The sequence below is a fragment of the Ictidomys tridecemlineatus genome, chromosome 5, assembly GCF_052094955.1.
Source record: "Ictidomys tridecemlineatus isolate mIctTri1 chromosome 5, mIctTri1.hap1, whole genome shotgun sequence".
Classification (NCBI taxonomy): Eukaryota; Metazoa; Chordata; class Mammalia; order Rodentia; family Sciuridae; genus Ictidomys; species Ictidomys tridecemlineatus.
Window position 1 is genome coordinate 171,843,784 of NC_135481.1, and position 20,283 is coordinate 171,864,066.

A 20,283-nucleotide genomic window follows, 5' to 3' on the forward strand; every position below is an offset into this window, starting at 1 on the left:
AGTAACTGAGACTACAGCAGACATACACCACTACACCCAGCTGTTTGACAGTTTTACTGATGTTAAACATAGGCAACCTCTATGACCCAGCAATTTCACTCCTGAATGTACATCTTCCTAGAAGCATATGCACTAGATATTTGTAGTGACTTTATTCATAATAGGCAAACTCTTGGAGCAATTCAAATATCTATTAGCAGGATGAATGAGGAGACAAGCTGTGGTGTACTCAACACAATGGAATAGTACACAGCAGTGAAAGAACTAACTGGGGGCTGGGGTTATGGCTCAATGGTAAAGCGCTTGCCTAGCATGTGTGAGGCACTGGGTTTGATTCTCAGCACCACATATAAATAAATAAAATAAGGGTCCATTGACAAATATATATATGGAAAAAAAGAACAAACTGGATCTCTCCACCTATGAATGAGTAAACAGTGTTCAGTTAATGGAGCCAAATACAAAAGAACATATGATGCCTGATTCTAGGCACTGCTTCAAAAACAGGAAAAACTAATGTACATAAATAGAAATCATGTCACTGGTTACCTCTGGGGAGGTTGCCTGGGGGAGGGGAGAGAGGCATACCTTCTAGGGGATGGAAATGTTGTTCTACATGTCGTGAATGGTAGCTACACAAGTTTACACATACTTAAAAATGCAACAATGGGGGCTGGGTTGTGGTTTACCTGGTATGTGTGAGGCAGCACTAGGTTCGATTCTGAGCACTGCAAATAAATAAATGAATAAAATAAAGGTCCATCAACATCTAGAAAATTTTTTTTTTAAATGCATCAGTAGGGCTGGGGATGTGGCTCAGTGGTAAAGCGCTTGCCTAGCATGTGTGAGGCACTGGGTTTGATTCTCAGCAACGCAAATAAATAAATGCATCAGTGGGGGCTTGGATGTAGCTCGGTGGTAGAGTGCTTGCCTAGCATATGCAAGGCCCTGAATTAAATCTCCAGTAGGGAAAAAAAAAAAACATCAATGGGAAGGGTTCAGGGGCACACACCTGTAATCCCAGTAATTTGGAGGTTAAGGCAGGAGGATCACAAATTTAAGGTCAGCCTCAGCAATTTAGTGAATGCCTCAAAGATGGGGGTTGCTGGGGATATAGCTCAAAGGTTCAATCCCCATTATGGAGGGTGGCAAGGGGAGAAAAGAAAAAAAGACAAGGGTTCAAACATTTAAGAGAGATTTGGTTGTGATCACATGCAAATGGCTAAGGAAAGATCTGACTACAAAGCTTGTGCTTCCAAACCAAAATTTAGGAAGTTTTGAAACACTTTATAGGTGAGATTTTATTACTGTACTTGGTAGCCCTGTGGTGTTTCACAACATTCAGAACTTACGAAGTGTTCTAAATCACACTCCAACTGTAATTAAGCCAGCTCCACATTGTGTAGCTAAAAGAGTGAGTGATGATGAGTTCAAAAATTAATGGTGCCTGCAACTCACCTTGACCCCTGTGGCTTCATATCTACTTCTTGCAGGAAGAGCATTGGGAGTGTGGGGCCTGGCTTCCAAATGCAATTGTCATCCCTGTCTTTGCTGGACCTTGAAGGGCATGAAAACAATCCAGCTTCCTGGCTGGGTGATTCCCTGTCACCTGCCAACGGCTTTTAAAAAATCTAGGCAAAGAAGGACTCAACCTTATGCCTATGTTATTCTTACCAAAAGCTCACATTTGAAGCTAATGAACAAACCTCAAATGAAGGCCACCTGACAGCTGTCCTGTCCCATACAGTAGCTAATAGCCACATGTAACTATTTTGGCTGAAATTAAATAAAATTTAGAAGTCAATTCCTGAATTCCACTAGCCACATTTCAAATGTCAATTCATCTGGCTAATGGCTATCATGTTGCATGGCACAGATACAGAACATTCCTATCAACCTAGAATGTTACGTTAGACAATGCTGATCTACAGAATAATTCTTCAAAAACATCAAGGTCACGAAAGACATGTTAAGACTGGAAAAAAGTTCCAGAGTAAAGGACACCCAAGTGTCGTGACTATTGAATGTAATGTGGGATCCTACGTTGGATCTTGAGACAGAGAAAGGACATTAGTGGGACCAATGGTGAAATCTGAATAATGTTTTGTTTTGTTTTGGTACTGGGGATTGAACCAAGAGGTACACTACCACTGAGATATATCCCTGTCCCTTTATATTTTTTTATTTTGAGATGGGGTCTTACTAAATTGTTGAAACTGGCCTTGAACTGTGATCCTCCTGCCTCAGCATCCTGAGTAGCTAGAATTACAGGCATGTAATCATTACCACGCAGAGCCTAAACAATGCTTTTGGCTTAACAATGTTCTCTCAGTGTTAATGTTCTGGTTTTGATCATTGTCCTGGTTGTATAAGATGCATTTGTATTATTTTTGCAATTGTGTTTGAAGTCTGAAATCATTTCAAAATTATAAAGTAAAATAAAATAATCTTCTGATTCTACCTGGCTGTTTATATTTCTTTATCTCATATAGTGTGTTGCATTCCACCCTATTGCAATGGGTTCAATTTGTTGATTGTTGTCCACATTTTAGTGGGAGGATGGGCCAGAAAGTGATCTATGCCCCAGGTCAGTGCTCCAAGGAGAGCTGTGATCCACACATGATGACTCAGCAAACACCAGCTCACGTTTCCCCCAGAGAACAGAGGCCCAAAGATAGTGCCAGAGGGCCCCAAAAAGGGCCATGCTCTCATGGTTGAGTCCTTCAGGGAACGCTCCCAGAATAAACACAAAACAAACCCTGCCTTCACAACTTCCTTTCAAATAAAGTTTCATACGGCTATTCTTTAAACTATTGTTTTTCATTCTGCTGATTTATTTTATATATGCTGATATTTTACATATATTTGTATATGTACCCCCCACCCCACACACACACACAAAATGCTTTATACAGCTATGTGGGGAAAGCAGAAAACCAAAATCTGTACTCAATGCATGCCATCACCCAGGGGTAAACTGGTGACATTCTGGGGTCTTTTCTTCTTATTTTTTTCTTTCTTTTCTTTCTTTTTGGATTGAACCCAGGCATGCCTATCATTGAGCTACATTCCAAGCCCTTTTAATTCTTTCTGTTGAGACAAGGTCTCTGTATGTTGCCCCGACTGGCCTGGAACTTGGGATCCTCCTTCCTCAGCTTCCAGGGATTAGAAACCTGCACCCAGCAAGTGTCTTTTCTTCTGGTGTTTTCTTTTCAACAGTACTGTGTCTCTGAGTCTCATGTCTTCCTGGGCTCATCCTTTCCTGGACAAAAGTTTGTGAGATGGGTCAAGTTAAGATCTGGGCAACAACAGGGTCCAGGAAGGAGACTTCCTTACTTCTCAGGACAAGCAGAAGGAGCAGGCTTGGATTGCGAGGGTTCTCCATAAGTCCCTGGCATAGCTGGTTCCTCCTCTGGGGCAGTGAAGCCCCTGTAGTCATCATGGACTCCGCCTCAGGCCTTAGGGCACTGCATTGCTAGAAGCCTGCCATTAAGGAGTCCTGCCACCCTTTCATTCCTTTTTGAAAACCACTGATGTAGGCAGCAGATGATTACCAGGGATTTGCAGGGATGGTAAGGAAATGAGCATGTAGGCAGGATATGTGGTCAAAATCAAATGTCCGTAGTCGTTGTGATGACACACACTTGAATTCCCAGCAATTTGGGAGGCTGAGGCAGGAGAATGATGGAAGATGGCCACTTAGAAGTCAACCTCAGCAACTAAGTGAACCATGTCTCAAAATAAAAAATGAAAAGGGCTAAGAATGTAGCTCAGTGGTAAAGAGCTCCTGGCTTCAATCTCTAGTGCCTAAAGGAAAAAAAAAAAAAAAGAGTTACAAAAATTCACATGCTTGTTGGGTGTAATGGTTCATGCTGGTAATTCCAGCCATTCAGTGAACTGAGACAGGAGGATTGCAAGTATGAGTCCAGTCTCAGCAACTTAATGACTCTGTCTCAAAAAATAAAAATGATGGGGATGTAGCTCAGTGATAAAGTACCCCTGCATTAAATCTGCAGTACTCAAAAAAAAAAAAAAAAAAAAAGAAGGGAAAAAAATTCCCCCAATGCAAGGCACTTCTTCCCAGACACATCCCTCCTTAGATCCAGCTTCCTGCCTCACTGATGTTCCCTACTTTCTGTCATCCCCTCTTGCTGTTGCTTGTCCCCCTCCCCCCAGTATTAGGTGTTTAATGAATCAAACAAAAATTATTCTATGTATATTATGCATGGCAGGTTTGGTTTCTTGAGCATAATTTATCATCAGTGAAATACATCAATCCTAAGTGTAAGACCTGGATTATATCTGAGTAAATACCTATGTACTAACAACAGATTAAAATCTAGACTATTTCCATCTTCCCAGAAAGTTCCCCTACACTCCTTCTTTATCAATCACTATCCAATCACTATTCGATTCCCGTAATTTAGTTTTGCCTCTTCTTGAATTTGATAAAAACAGAAACACAGAGTACATACATTTTTTTGTGTCTGGCATCTTTCACTCAACATAATGTTTTTGACATTCATATATGTTATTGCATGTATCATAAATGTGTTCTCTTTCATTGTTATGTAGTATTCTTTTTAGTTGTTGATTGACCTTTATTTATTTATTTTATTTTTTAAAATATTTTTTATTGGTTGTTCAAAACATTACAAAGCTCATGATATATCATCTTTTATACATTTGACTCAATTGGGTTATGAACTCCCATTTTTACCCCAAATACAAATTGCAGAATCACATTGGTTACACACTCACATTTTTACATAATGACATATTAGTGACTGTTGTATTCTGCTACCTTTCCTATCCCCTACTATCCCCCCTCCCCTCCCCACCCATCATCCCTCTCTACCTCATCTGCTGTTGTTCAATTCTCTCCCTTGTTCCCCCCCATTTCCCCTCACATCCTCTTCTATGTAATTTTGTGTAACATTGAGTGACCTTTATTTATTTACTTATATATGGTTCTGAGAATCAAACCCAGTGCCTCACACATGCTAGGCAAGCACTCTACCAACTGAACCTCAACCCCAGCCCTGTTATGTAGTATTCTAATGTATGACTAGACCTGTTTATTCATTCTATTTTTTTACTTTTATTTATTAGGTCCTGGAGATTGAGCTCAGGATGCTTAACCACTGAGGTACATCCCCAGTTCTTTTTAATTTTTATTTTGAGACAGGGTGTCACTAAGTTGCATAGGGACTCAATAAGGCTATGCTAAGGCTGACTTTGAACTTGAGATCAACCTCCTGAGTCTCTGGAATTACAGGAATGGCCACCATTCCCAGCTATTCATTCTATTTTTACTGAAACACGGGGGGTTTTCTAGATTTCGAGCTAGCAGGAAGAACAAAGCCACTATGAATAGTCATATATAAGTCTTTTCTATAGAATCATGTACTCATTACTCTTGGGTATACTTTTGGGAATAAATTGCTGAACAATAGGATAAGTTATGCAGTGTTTGCACCATATGACACTCCCACTAGCAGTGTCTTGCAAGTTCTAGTAACTCCATGCCAATCCAGTTTCCCACCAACACCTAACATGGTTGGAGCTTTTTTTTCACAACAAGTAATTCAGTACAGGGAATTAGTTGGTTGCAAAATTGTGAGAGGGACTAGGAGTGGGTTCAAGAGCACATCTTCACAGGCCAGTTGGAAATGAGAAGGCCACTGCTGCCACTCTCTGTGACACCAGAGAAAGAGTATAAAGATGGTGAGTCTGGCTGCTGAGACTGGTTCTGGACTATTGCACCATCATGTCCTATTGTCAGCAGAAGTGATAGCAGGAAGATAGCCACTGCCCCTCAAATATCATACCTGTTTCATATTCATAATTCTAGATGCAAAGTAGTGTGGGACATAGTTTTTCCACTTTCTGGCCTCTGTAATATATTAGAAAATGTCCTATAAGGAGATAGAGGGAATCGATTGTGTTAGTTGGCTTTTAAACTATCCCAAAATGTAACAAACTACAACAACCACCACACAGCCAGGTGCAGTGGTGGTGCACATCTGTAACATGAGGAACTTGGGAGGCTGATGCAGGAAGAATGCAAGTTCAAGGCCAGCCTCAGCAACTTAGCCAGGCCCTAAGCAACTTCACAAGACTCTGTCTCAAAATTAAAAAAAAAAAAAAAAAAAAAAAAAAGGCTGGGAATGTAGTTCAGTCGTAGAGTGTTCCTGGGTCCAATCACTAGTGCCCCCAAATAAATAAATAAATAAATAAATGGCAACCAATTATTTTGTTCACAATTTTGTGTTGGTGATTGGGGCTGGGCTCAGCTAGGTGGTTCTTCTGATTTATTTAGATTCACTCATGCCTTTGCAGTTCTGTTGGGAACTAACTGGTCTGGGAATGGGCTCAGCTATGATGGATCATCTCTGCTCCATGCAGTGTGTTTTTTGTTATTTCATGACAGCTCAGCAGGTTTCAAAAAAGAAAGCAAAATGCATGCTTTTTAGGCATATGCTCCAAACTGGCACAACATCACTTCTGCTACATGCTACTAGCCAAAGTAAGTCAAGAAGCTGACCCAGATTCAAGGGGAATGGAGAAAGACTCCACCACTTTATAGTGAGATACAGCCATATTGCCAGGATGGGACTAAAGAATGGGGTGAAAAGCTGGCAATCTACCCAACTATCTCACACAATGACTATACCTCCCACTCCCAGAACCAGCTGGCAAACCCCAAATCTGTTTTTTGTGTGTGCAAATCAACAGGACTTCCTGTATCTTACCTTTTTTCACCCCTTTGATTTGTCCTGTTCCCTGGGTTCCTTAACTTTATTTTCCAAACCATCTAATTAACTTTTTAAAAAATATCTATTTTTTAGTTGTAGTTGAACACAATATCTTTACTTTAATGTGGTGCTGAGGATCAAACCCAGGGCCTTGCACGTGCTAGGCGAGCATTCTACTTCTGAGTCACAACCCCAATTTTTTATTTTGAGACAGAGTCTCTCTAAGTTGCCAAGAAACTTGAAATTCTCCTGCCTCAGCCTCTGGAGTCATTGGGATTAAAGGTGAGTGTCACTGTACTTGACTCCCCAAGGCATTTTTGCTTCATTTTTTTTTACTATTTTTATTTTCTTTTTTCCCAGTGCTGACGATTGAACCCAAGTTCTTGTACTTGTTAGGCAAGTGCTCTATTGAACTATAACCCCATCCTTATTGCTTCATTCTTAATGTGAACAAAGTTCACTAGATAATTGGGAAAAGCCTGCAACAGAAAGAGAACTAGAAAAGCCAACAGGGAAAAAGATTTCTGAGGATAACCAGGCAGGAAACAAACAAGAACTTTAAAAGGAAAATAGAAGATAAGTGTGGTAGCACAAACCTGTAATTCCAGCTACTTGGGAGGTGCGGGCAGGAAAAATCCCAAGTTCAAGGCCAGCCTCAGCAACTTAGCAACACCCTGTCTCAAAAAAACAAACAAAAAGGACTGAGGATATAGCTCAATGGTAGAATACTCCTGGGTTCAATCAGCAAATAAAGATATTATGTTCAACTACAACTAAAAAATAAATATTTTTTAAAAAGTTAATTAGATGGTTTGGAAAATAAAGTTAAGGAACCCAGGGAACAGGACAAATCAAAGGCCTAGCATGTGTGAGGCACTGAATTCAATCCTCAGCACCACATAAAAATAAAGATATTGTATCCACCTATAATTTAAAAATAAATATTTAAAAAAATTAAAAGGGTTGGGGATGTACCTCAGTGGTAGAACTCTTGAGTTCAATCCACAGAACCACAGCAAAAAAAGAAAAAAGGGAGAGAAAGGGTAGAGGGTTGGGGGGAGAGCAAGCCTTGAGGAGTTGGGTGTGCATCTGCTGGATGGGCTGCTTTAGGGAGACCAGATGGGGACCAGCCTGTAGAATAGTCCCTAGAACATGACAGTTTTACTATTCTATTCCTGTAGAGTCTGGGTGTCATTTTGTTTGAGATAGTGTCTCCTTGGGCTGTCTTCATGACCAACACTTGGTAAAATCCACAGGCCAAGATAATGTTTTTATTTATTTTTTAAAATTTTTTTCAGTAACACATTTTATTTAATCCAATATATAAAAATACTGTTGCTTCATCAATAATACTAGAAACCTGCACTGCTTTGCTTTTTAAACTTAATAAATTGACATCAAATAAAACTAAAAATGCCTTTCTGTAATTACAGGAGCCTTGTTTCAAAGGCTCAATTACCACTAGTGGATGGTGGCCATGACACTAATCCAGCCCCCAAAACAAATCCTGGTCTAGTCTGGCCTGGTTCTCACACATGGACCCTCAGAGGGATGGGCCTTCACAATAATAATTTTTTGTTTCTGTTTTTTGGAGAGTTTTGCCTTACTGGGGAATGAAACCAGGGTTGCTCTACCCCTGAGATATACCCACAGCCCTTTTAATTTTTTTAAAAAATTTGAGATAGGATCTTTCTAAGTTGCTGAGGTTTGCCTCAAACTTGGAGATTCTTCTGCCTCAGCCTCTCAAGTAGCTGGGATTACCCGTGTGTACTATGGCACTTGGAAGAATAATGTCTTTAAGTTCATGTAGATATATAAGGCTACCAAAAATACTCATCATATTTAAATAATATTATTAAACTATTAAATAGATGTGTTTCTCTAAATAAATAAAATATTCATGTGGTATCATGTATAAACAATAATATATCTGTATAAACTGTACTGTGGTAGGAAAATATTGGTGATTTCTTTTAGTGACCAAGTCTCAGATTCTGCCAACACCTTTTTCGTTTGTGGGTGGCACTTAAAAAGAAATAAAATTGCAAAAATTTGGGACGGGTGATGGATAAATACATTGTCTTAATTATGGTAATATTTTTTATGGAGACCATATTTTCATGTAGTGATATCTTCATATTTTGTGGTAATATTTGTGTGTGTGTGTAATCTCATTAAAGTGTATACTTAATTTTTTTTTAATTTACTTTTTAGTTTTAGGTGGATACAATATCTTTATTTTATATTTATGTGGTTCTGAGGATTGAACCCAGTGCCTTATGCATGCTAGGTGAGCACTCTACCATTGAGCCGCAACCCCAGCCCTAAAGTGTATACTTTATATGTATTAGTGGGTGAATAAAGAATCCTGCCAGTGCAGGAGGATTGAAAGTTTGAGGCCAGCCTCAGCAACTTAGTGAGGCCCTAAGTAATTTAGGAGGCCCTGTCTCAAAATTAAAAATAAAAAGGGCTAGAGATGTAATTCAGTGGTTAAGCACCCTGGGTTCAATCTCTGAATCCCTGGTAGAGAGAGAGAGAGAGAGAGAGAGAGAGAGAGAGAGAGAGAGAGAGAGAGAGAGAGAGAATCTTGTGACTAAGATCCATATGCACGGATACACAGGAGAGAGAAAATAATGCATTATTGAGAATAATAATGGGAAACAAGCACACAAGTGCTTCACTAGAGACTACAAAGTCTAGGCAGCATTTCATCTTATTCAGCACACATTTTATTCAGTAGAAGATAGACAAGTGAAACTTCTGTCATCTTCCAGGAGACAAATGAACACATCTTGCTGATGGTCTCCCATCCTTCTCACAAGAGACTCCTGAGTTAACATGGGAGGCTCGTGAATAAGAGTTCTAGGGTCAGAAGGCTATGAGCCAGCATTGTAAAGTCTGGAGACTGGGATTTCTATAATTCCTGGCAAAAGAGTAAGGCCTATTCAAGCCTTTAAAGAGACACACTAAGGTAAGGAGAGATGCAGCTACCTCCTCTTTATCAAACAAAACACTTTCATTTAATTTACCCTTAGAGCAGCTCATTGTGTGCCAATTATGTGTCATAAAGCTGCAAACATTCCCTCCCCCCAAAAAGGAAAGAAATGTTAATTTCATTTAGTGATTAGTGCAAAAGAAGATGTAATTTTTTCCCCCATCCAAGTTTGCAAAGTCCCCTGAATTCTGTCCGTTCACAGAATAGATAGTCTGTGGGTTCCAGGTCTCATTGTCCCAATCACAAGTTCCTTTGACTAGTCAAGTTTCTGTAGTCCTGTAGTCTCCTTTAATCTGAGGAAGCTCCTGGGTCTTTCCAGCAAAGGAGACACTCATGCAGCATCTGCACATTTCCTGCTGCAAGTAGCCCTGCGTCCTGCTGGCTTGCTTTCTACTCAGCTCTTTCTATGCCATAGAGGAAGGGTCTCCCACTCAGTGTTCTGAATGAGGTTAGAGCTATGACTGGGGATTACCACAGGTCCATGATTCCTGCCCTGAGGGAATGAAGGTAAAAAGGTGACCAAAACTCCTGCTCTCTCAGCAACAGTCATCCCAGTTTAGTCTGGCAAAAGTCAAAGTGATGCTTTCTGTGTCCACTTCAATTAGAGCTTGGCTGTGTTGAGGGTCCACAAGTGTTTACAGTAGCAAAGACTCCACCTTTGATATTTTTGCAGAGTACAGGTCAGATATTTTATGACATTTCCCTCTGTCTGGATTTGTCTGAGGTTTCCTCCTGATCAGATTCAGGTGTAGCATTTTGGACACTCAGAGTGATGCTATGTCCTTTGTGCATGAGATTGGCAGCACACGTCTGTCCCACCACTGTGGATTTTCCCTTTGATCACTTGGTGGATAGAGTCACAGGTTTCTGTCTGTAAACTTCACTACTGCTTCACTTCCCCATTTTTAATTTTTTTTAAAGAGAGAGAGAGAGAGAGAGAGAGAGAGAGAGAGAGAGAGAGAGAGAGAGAATTTTTTAATATTTATTTTTTAGTTTTCGGCGGACACAACATCTTTTTTGTATGTGGTGCTGAGGATCAAACCCGGGCCACACGCATGCCAGGCGAGCACGATACCGCTTGAGCCACATCCCCAGCCCCCCATTTTTAATTAATAAGCAATTATGGAAAGATCCTTTGAACCTGTATGAATAACTGCTTCCTCGTCATTCCTTCATTCTTTAGTTTCAGCATCTTAGAATAGTTCATAGGTCTTCTTTGCACAGATACTACATAGTTATGATTATGTCTGATTCCAGAAATTTTATATATTTGGTTTTTACCCTGGTTAGGATCTTCACTTTCATGGTATTAATTAAATCCCTATTCATGGGCATAGGAAATTACTGATTTTTGCTCATTCTTTTTGCTGTTAATCACCTAACTTAGGGCCTCTCTGAGTGTGGGGAGGTTGGTCTTTCAGACAGGGCATGCCTTATGGTAGGGACTTGTGGTCCTAGGAGTATCATCCTTGAGAGATAAGCAGTAATCTATTGTTTCTATTTGTATCCCAAGAGAAAGTAAAAGTTGTTACATGGGGGTTGGGGATGTAGCTCAGTGGTAGAGCAGTCACAAGGACATTCCAGGACCACAAGAGCCAGAGATCTGTCAAAAGGTGTTGGAAAGAACTTGTTCATGTATGTGTGTGCATGCGTGTGTGTGTGTGTGTGTGTGTGTTACTGGGGATCAAATCTAGCAACTTGTGCATGCCAGACAAGTGCTCTACCACCGACCTACACTTCCAGCCCCTGTCAAGAAGGTTTTTTTTTTTTTTTTCGAGAGAGAGTGAGTGAGTGTGTGTGTGTGTGTGTGTGTGTGTGTGTGTGTGTGTGTGTGAAAGAGAGAGAGAGAGAGAGAGAGAATTTTTTAATATTTATTTTTTAGTTTTTGGTGGACACAACATCTTTGTTTGTATGTGGTGCTGAGGATCAAACCCGGGCCGCACGCATGCCAGGCGAGCGCGCTACCGCTTGAGCCACATCCCCAGACCTCAAGAAGGTTTTTTATTTTGTTTTTGGTACCAGGGATTGAACCCAGGGGCACTTACCCACTGAGTTATATCCTCAGCCATTTTTTATGTTTTATTTTGAGAAAGGATTTCGCTAAATTGCTGTGGCTGGCTTTTAACTTGTGATCCTCCTGCCTCAGCCTCTCAAGCTGCTGGGATTACAGGTGTGGGCCACCATGCCTGGCTGTCAGAGTTTTTATGTCCTTTTGTTTCCCATCAAGAGTCAATCCCAGGATGAGGATGAAGCTCAGTGGTAGTGCTTGCTTAGCATTCATGAGACCCTGGATTTGATTCCTGGTACCACCAAAAGTCAGTCCCAAGCAAGTGCAGGGATCAGGCACTTACCAGCCTAAGGTAGAATCTTTGCCACTGCAAACACTTGTGGACCCTCAACACAGCCAAGCTCTAATTGAAGTGGACACAGAAAGAGTCCCTTTGACCTTTGCCAGACTAAACTGGGATGACTGTTGCTGAGAGGGCAGGAGTTTTGGTCACCTTTTTACCTTCATTCCCTCAGGGCAGGAATCATGGACCTGTGGTAATCCCCAGTCATAGCTCTAACCTCATTCAGAACACTGAGTGGGAGACCCTTCCTCTATGGCATAGAAAGAGCTGAGTAGAAAGCAAGCCAGCAGGACGCAGGGCTACTTGCAGCAGGAAATGTGCAGATGCTGCATGAGTGTCTCCTTTGCTGGAACTTCAGGTTATCTAATGGGAAAGGAACTTGTGGTCCTGGGAATATCATCTTGGAGATATAAAAGACAGACTATTGTTTCTATCTGTATCCCAGGAGAAAGAAAAGTTGTTATATGTGGCTGGGAGTGTAGTTTAGTGGTAGAGCCCCTGCCTATCACAACACAACCAAGGCACTGGTTCAATTCCCAGCACTGCAAAAAACATTTTTTTAAAAAGAGAATTTTTGGTGTCTCCTAAAAATCACCTTATCCATTGGTCCATTTGTTCAATATATATTATAAGCCTGGTTTGGGCTAAATGTTATATAATGCAGAAAACAAAAGTTAACATTAAGGTTTCCTGGAGGTTATTGTATGGCAAGATTGCAATAAATCACCAAGTCCATCTTAAAGCAGGAGATGGAAACTTTATTCACCAGTTAGCATGGGCCAAGGGGCAGGCTGCAAATCTACACTCTTTGATCCCCTCCCGGGGGTTTGAGTACCAAAATCATATTAATCATAAGTGGCTGTTGTTATGATTCAAAACCATAAACAAATGTCATGAGATCTAAAATCACAAGCAGAAGAGGGAGTAGGTCAAAATGTCCCTAGTTGAGTACAAGTTAAAGAACAGTTACTAACATTTAGGCAATCAATCTCTGATGGGGTACATTGTCTAAAAAAAACTGGGAACCAAAGAGAGAACAATTTTACATTATATAAGAATTGCCATTTTGTATGGAGGGACTTTGGGCAAAGGGGAGGGTAGGGTGAGGAGGAGGCTTGGGGGCAGAAAAGATGGTGGAATTACCCTAGGTACATGTAGGACTGTGCACATGGTGCAACTCTACATTGCTACATCGTGTACAACCAGAGAAATGAAAAGCTGTGCTGCAATTGTGTACAATGAATCAAAATGCATTCTGCTGTCATATATACCTAATTAAAATTAAAAATAAATTAATTAATTAATAAGAAATTTGAAAAATAATTGCCATTTTGTGTTGCCAAATATGCTATGCTAAGCAACAATTGATGGGTACAGAGGTGGGGCTTTCCCATGAGAGAAGCAGTTTTTACATGACGTGGAGTTTCAGGGTAAGATGGAGTCTGTTTGGTCATTACCCATATAGCCTGGCCCATAACATTATAACCTTTTATGATTTGGATATAAAGTGTCTCCCAAACACTAATGTATTGAAGGCTTGGTCCCCAGTGCAGCAATATTCAGGGGTATGGGTTTTGGGGAGTAACTGAATTATGAGGGCTCTGACATCATCAGTGGATAACTGAACGGACTATAGGGAGATAGTAAAAACTGTAGGCTGGTAGGGCATGGTTGGGCTTGCACTTAGGAACTACTTCCTGTCCCTGGCCCCTCTCTCTCCCCCTCCCCACTTCCAGGCTGCCAAGGGCTAGACAGCTTTCTTCTGCCACACATTTCTGCCATGACGTTCTGCCTCGCCTCAGACCCAAACCAATAGAGCCAGACAACCATGAACTGAAAGCTCTGAAACCTTGGGCCAAATATATCTTTACTTTAAAAACTGTCAGGTATGGGGCTGGGGTTGTGGCTCAGTGGTAGAGCACTCATTAGCATGTGTGAAGCCCTGGGTTCGATCCTCAGCACCACATAAAAATAAAATAAAATAAAGATATTGTGTCCAACTACAACTAAAAATTAATATAAAAAAATTGTCAGGGGCTAGAGCTGGGGCTCAGTGGCAGAGTGCTTGCCTCGAATGTATGAGGCACTGGGTTCAATCCTCAGCACCACATAAAAATAAATAAACAAAATAAAAACATTGAATCCATGCATAACTTAAAAATTTTTTTAAAAAATTATCAGGTATTTCCTTTAAAGATGTTGGAGATTTTAGCTGCATTCAACAAAAAGCTGATTAACACATAACCTGGCTCTCAGATGAGGACCAGAAGAGAGAAAACTCTCTTAAGGGGATGGTCAAGAGACTCAAGGGTCTCATGGTCTGAATATGTTTGAACTGCTTCCCATGAGTTTGCCTGTAATGATACTGGGAGGTGATGGATCTTTAAAAGGTGAGACCTACTGGGAGGCCAATACTGGCCCCTCCCAGCTCTTTGGTTACCTTTCTGGAGATAAGATCTCTCCCACAATTGTGGTGCCATCCATATGACGCCTTCATCAGAGCTGAGATTGTGTTGGCCAGCTTTTCATCACTGTGACTAAAACAAGAACAACTTGGAGGAGGAAAGATTTGGGATGATGGTTTCAGAGGATTCAGTTCATGACTGACCAGCTCAAAGACAGAAACATAGTAGAAAGGTATAACAGGGCTGGAAATGTAGCTCAGCGGCAGAGTGCCTGCCTAGCAAGCACCAAGCTCTGGGTTTGATCCCCAGCACTGCCAAAAAAGAAAGAAAAGAGAGAAGAGTAAAGCTGCTCAACTCATGGCAGCCAGGAAGCTGAGAGGGAAAAGAGAACCCTTCCAGGGCAGATCCACAGTGACTTATTTCCCCATCTAGATCCACCTTCCAATAGTTCTTCTAGCTATTAATGGATTAATCCACCAAATGATGAATGTGTTCGAACTTTCATGATTTGATCATTGCCTAAAAGACCCCACCTCTGAGCCTTGATGCACTGGGGATCATGCTTTCAACACATGAGCCTTTGGGGGACAGTCCAGATCTGATTCATCTAATTCTACCACTGAGCATTATACCCTAACCCTTCAGAACTATGAGATAAATAAACCTCTTTTTTCTTCTTCTTCTTCTTTTTTTATTTTTATATTTTTGGTACCAGGGATTTAAACTTAGGGGTACTCAATCACTGAGCTACATTCCCAGGCCTATTTTGTATTTTATCTAGAGATAGTGTCTCACTGAGTTGCTTAGCACCTTGCTTTTGCTGAGGCTGGCTGGCTTTGGACTCGTGATCCTCCTGCCTCAACCTTCAGAGCCACAGGATTACAGGCATGCACCACTGCATGGGGCAAGAAACCTCTTTTTTTAAAAAAGGTATCTGATCTCAGGACATTCATTATAGTAACAAACAATGGACTAATAACAGAAAATATATAATGATGAATTTTAAGGTTTTTTTGTTTTGTTTTCTGGGGATTGAACCAGGGCCTCACACATGCAAAGTAAGCCCTCCATCACTGAATCACATGCTCAGCCCTAGAGATGATTTTTTTTTTTTAGAAGTAGTTGGACACAATACCTTTACTTTATTTATTTATTTTTATGTGATGCTGAGGATCGAACCCAGGGGGTCTTGCATGTGCTAGACGAGTTCTCTACCACTGAGCCACAATCCCAGCCCAAGAGATAATTTTTTAAATACCAAACACCAAAGGTATGGTCCATGAAGAAAGAACTTTAATGACATTAAGAAGTTCTGCTCCAGGAGCTGGGGTTGTGGCTCAGCGGTAGAATGCTCATCTAGCATGTATGAGGCCCTGGGTTCTATCCTCAGCACCACATAAAAATAAAACAAAATAAAGGTATTGTGTTCAACTACTTCTAAAAAAAAAATAAATGTTTAAAAAAAAAAGAAGAAGTTCTGCTCCAGGGCTGCAGCTATAGCTCAGTTGGTATAGTGCTTGCTTTGCATGCACAAGGCCCTGGGTTCATCCCCAGGACCACACACACACACACACACACACACACACACACGAAGTTCTGCTTGGCACTGAGTTCATAGCTCAGTGGTAGAGCACTTTCCTAGCATTTATGAGGCACTGAGTTTGATTCTCAGTGCTCCATATAAATAAATAAGTTCATTAAATAAAGGTCCATTGACAACTAAATACACACACACATACTATATATATATATATATATATATATATATATATATATATATATATATATATATATATAAGTTCTGCTCTGTGAAAGACAATGTGAAAAAATGAGAAGACAAGCCCCAGACTGGGGAAAATATTTGAAAAAGAGATACTTGATAAGTGACTGTTACCTACAATATACAAAGAACTCTAAATCAACAGTAATAAAACAAACAACCCAATTAAAAATGAGGCAAAAGAGAGAGGCATTGTAGCACACACCTGTAATCCCAGCTACTCATGAGGCTGATGAAGGAGAATAGCAAGTTTGAGGCCAGCCTCAACAACTTAATGAGACCCTGTCTCAAAATAAAAAGGACTGCAGATGTAGCTCAAGTGGTTAAGTGGACCTGAGTTCAATCCCTGGTACAAAAAAACAAAACAAAACAAACAAACAAAAAAATAAACACCACACACAAAAATAAAGGACCTGGGCTGGGGTTGTGGCTCAGTGTGCAAGGTGCTGGGTTCAATCCTCAGCACCATATAAAAAAAATAAAGGTATTGTGTACAACTACAATATATATATATATATATATATCTATATATATATAGATAGATATATATATATATGAACAGACACCTCACAAAAGAAGGTATACAGATGGTAAGTTAAGTACATAAAAGATGTTCAACATTATGTCAATAGAGAATTGCAAATTAAAACAATGAGATACCATTGCCCCTTATTAGAATGAACAAAGTCTAAATACTGACAATATCAAATGCTGGTAAGGATGTGGAACAACAGGAACTCTGTTACTGGCAAAATGGCATTGCCACTTTGGAAGACAATTTGGCAATCTCTTACAAACTGAATGTACAGTTTTTGGTATTCACTCAAATGAATTGAAATTGTATAGCCCCACAAAAATGAATGTGTAGAGCACCTTTATTTGTAATTGCCAAAACTTGGAAGCAACCATGAGTACTTTGGTAGGTGGATGGATAAACTCTAGTTGATCTATAGGATGGGATATTAGTCAGCAATTAAAAAATGAGCAATCAAGCCTGGAGAAGACATGAAAGAAATTTAATGCATATTACTACATGAAAGAAGCCACTGTGTAAGGCTAGTACGGTTCCACTGCATGACATTTGAAAAAGATAAGCCCAGAGAGAAGGCAAAAAGATTAGAAGTTGCCAGGAGTTAGTGGAAGAGAAGGGATGACAGATAGGCAAAACACAGGAGAGTTTTGGGGCAATGAAACTACTCTGTGTACTGCAATGATGGATACATGTCACTACACACATGTCAAAACTCTTAAAAAGCACTACACCAAGAGTGAATACTAAGGGAATCTATGGACTTTGGGTGATGCTGATGGGTCAATGTAGACTGAACAACTGGTCAATTTAATGGCATAAATATGCAGGGCTTTGATTAAGGGGTCATTGAGTGTTGCATCTGATAAATAGTATTTGAGTTTACAACAAAATATATGAATAATTGTTTAAAGAAAAGGACTGAGCCCTGGGGGTTGCTGGACAATAGTCTGCTGTGTCACAGGCCTAGGGAAAATAACACTGTCCTGAAGGAGATGTGATGATCCAGGACCATCCCAAGCATCCCTTATGCCTCCAATGATCCACACCACCTAGCAACACCGTGGCCTGGCCTGAAACCTGTGACTTCCTCCTCTATATAGGGCTCCACTTCCTTCCTGCTATCTTCCTGTTGTCCCAAGAGCATTTTCTGTGCCCTGGCTTCAACACCAGCTGCTAAATGTCTCCAGTTCTCAAGAGGTCAAGGGGTGTGTGGCTTGACCCAGATTCCTAGGACAGGAAGAAGACAGTGAGAAGGCTTGGAGGTGAAGCAAGTTTACTTCTCTAGCAATTTTTTTTTTTTTGGTGGCAGGGATTGAACTCAGGGGCACTTAACCACTGAGCTGCTAAGTACCTCATCATTGTTGAGGCTGGCTTTGAACTCGAGATCCTCCTGTCTCAGCCTCCCAAGCCATTGGGATTATAGGTATGAGCCACTGTGCCCAATTTATGCAGCAATCTTAATTTTTTTTAAAGAGAGAGAGAGAGAGAGAGAGAATTTTTTAATATTTATTTTTTAGTTATCGGCAGACACCACATCTTCATTTGTATGTGATGATCCAGGACCATCCCAAGCATCCCTTATGCCTCAAACGGTAGGGCGCTCACCTGGCATGTGTGCGGTCTGGGTTCGATCCTCAGCACCACATAAAAATAAATAAAACAAAAGATCCAACTACAACTAAAAAATATTTTAAAAATAAAATATAGAGACAGATTTCAAAAACACTATTAAAACTTAATTCTAAATTCATATAGTATCAATTATTATCCCATTAATTATGAATTCCACTAATTATAAATTAATTAATATTTATTATGAATTTCTCCTGACCCAGAATTAATGAAAACCCACAAGATTTAGAGATTTCTTCATATCTAGATCAGTTTAACTTGGTGCTCCTTCTCTTGTAAGTGTTCCATGTAATTCTTCCTAAAGTGGTTTCAAGTTTGCATTGAGGTTCTTGCTAACAATCACAAAAAGATTCTTGATTTCTACCTAGAGCCTTGCTTTTGTCTGTGGCATAAAGTTTGCTGTTCACAGAAGCTCCCTGATAATGCCTACCATATATTCATATGATTTAGGGATATTTTCTCTGTGGGCACAGACCATAGCACTAATTATCCCTGTAACAGAATGTGCTATTGTTTGACCAATACCTGTGTTTGTATCAGTCTGGAACAGTTAGGCAAGTATCTATACTTATAATTGTTGTTGTTGGGAAAAATAAACTTTCTTTCACTGGGGAAAAAAGTAAAAATAATAATAATAATAAATAAAATAAAAAAGGCTGGGGATGTAGCTCAGTGATAAAGTACACCTAGGTTCAATCCAAAAACAAAGTGGAAAAATGTAGAAAGGACACTGGGTGAGCTCATGGGGTGACAGAAACCCAGGTAGTAACTGGGCAGCCAGAACAAGAACCAGGGGCTCAGCAGCCCCAGGGTGTGGCCTTCGTCTCCTCCATTCTCCATGTATCAGTTTGCTCCAGGAGATGGGAACCAAGGCCACCGAACATGCCCAATTCCAACTTCCAGGACAGAAGGGTCCCAATCTCTCCTTCATGTTCAGTTTGAATAGAAAGAATTCAGATCAGGCAAGCTTAGGATCTTCCCCTGAGGCCAGAGGGCCTGTTCTTGTGAGAATAAAGCCACTTCACCAAGATTATCCCTGGTAGTAGAAGGTTACAGTATGGCTGGTGGCTTTGGCTGCAGACACAGAAGGGCTGATTACGGTGCTGCCTCCTAAATGCATGTGGGTGGACTCATCCTGGGTGACCAAGGGCAACTGATGCATGGGAAGCATGAGATGGGGATGCCACCTGCACCCTGACCACCCAGAAGGCCATTCTGCCCACACCAAGAAAGCCTTGTCTTTACAGTAGCAGACCGATCATGAAAATGATAACGATTTTTCTTTTTTTAACTGAATAATTTTAGGCCAACACCAGAAGCTGCTGATAAAAGACCTCCTAACAACTGGTGTTTAGTGGCCCATCCATATATTTTTGGCAGGCAGGCTCAGCTCCACTCTCTGAGAGCAGAAAGAGCCAAGGAATTTACACACCCTGTGACAACAAGCAAAGACTAAAGCATGTGGGCAAACACCCATGGCCCCCAACCCTCAGGTGAGATAATTCAGAGGTGACTTACACACTGGCCCCCAGACTGAGCATGAAACTACTCATCAAATCACATCTGATGGGCTGCCTCCCCTTCCTATTGCCTAGGATTACCTCTCACATAAGCCACCTGCACATACTTGTCTCAGGCTCTCCTTCCCAGAGGCCCACACTGACCTGCCACCAGTGGAGGCTACAGTCAAGGAGGCGGGCAAGATACAGAGGCCGCCCAAGAAACCTCTCGGGAGACCCTTGAGCAAGAAGTAGACACCTAGCTCATAGACCATCCGAAGAGACACTCACTTGTAGAAAAATGTGTCTATCAAACTCACAAAGGGCGAGG